The sequence below is a fragment of the Grammomys surdaster genome, unplaced genomic scaffold, assembly GCF_004785775.1.
Source record: "Grammomys surdaster isolate TR1022 unplaced genomic scaffold, NIH_TR_1.0 166, whole genome shotgun sequence".
In the NCBI taxonomy this organism is placed as follows: domain Eukaryota; kingdom Metazoa; phylum Chordata; class Mammalia; order Rodentia; family Muridae; genus Grammomys; species Grammomys surdaster.
Window position 1 is genome coordinate 1,717,893 of NW_021604614.1, and position 978 is coordinate 1,718,870.

At 45.9% G+C, this 978-nt stretch overlaps 1 protein-coding gene across 2 annotated transcripts in view; it reads right to left on the reverse strand.

The window, feature by feature from the left end:
• Trim50 (tripartite motif containing 50) overlaps positions 1-978 on the reverse strand; it is a 15,436-nt gene that overhangs the window by 8,963 nt on the left and 5,495 nt on the right. The gene's annotated exons all lie outside the window — the stretch shown is intronic.

Genomic DNA, 978 nt, shown 5'->3' on the forward strand with positions numbered 1-978 from the left:
AAAATAAAATAAAATAAAATAAAATAAAATAAAATAAAATAAAATAAAGAAACAAAAGGAGGAGGAGAAAGAGGAGAAGGAGGAGAAAATGAATTAGACTTAGCTGTAGAAAGGGACAGGAAGGCATTACATGCTTCCTACCAATCCCTGAGTGTGGGATACTAACAGGACGGGTCGGACAACAACAGTCACCCAGCTGTAATCAGGTTAAAGGGCCCTCAGGCTTTTCGTAGCTTAAAAAAAATCATCATCAGCTGATCAGGGATGGCACACACGTTTAATCCCAGCACTAGGGAGGCAGAGGCAGGCAGATTTCTGTGAGTTCAAGGCTAGCCTGGTCTACATAGTGAGTTCCAGGACAGCCAGAGCTACATAGAGAAACCTTGTCTTAAAAACAAAACAAAACAAAAAACAAAACAAAAAAAAACCAAAAAAAACCTCCATCATCTTTCTCCTAAGGCTCAGGAGAGCTGAGTGAGAGGATTGCTGCCCCTTCTCTGCCACTCCTACGATGACAGCTCTGTGTCCAGACTTCTGTTCTCCAGTACCTCATGATAGCTGCCAAGGGCAAGCAGACACAGGTAGCACCAAGGTATGGAGGAGAGTGCGGCCCAAGCTTTGGGACTTTATCTCGGGGACTCCCGTTCTGTCTTATCACAGCCCCAAAGGACACTGAACAAAAGCCAACTTGGAACCAGTTCTGACAACTGGGTCCAATTCCCTTATAAGGAATGGAACCTTCCCCCAGCCACTTGGGATCTCTTTGAACTTGGCTTTGTGTGGAAGGCGCTGTCTTCTGTAAAGGGCAAACGAGAACATGCTGGGGGTGTGGTTCGGTGCTTGAACCCTGTGCTCACATCGACTAGCAATAATACAATTAACAAAAAGAAGGTCAGAAAATGTGGGTCAGGGACATAGCAATTGTCTAGAACCCCAGTGAGGGGCTGGGGGCGTGGCTCAGTGGTAGAGCTCCTGCCT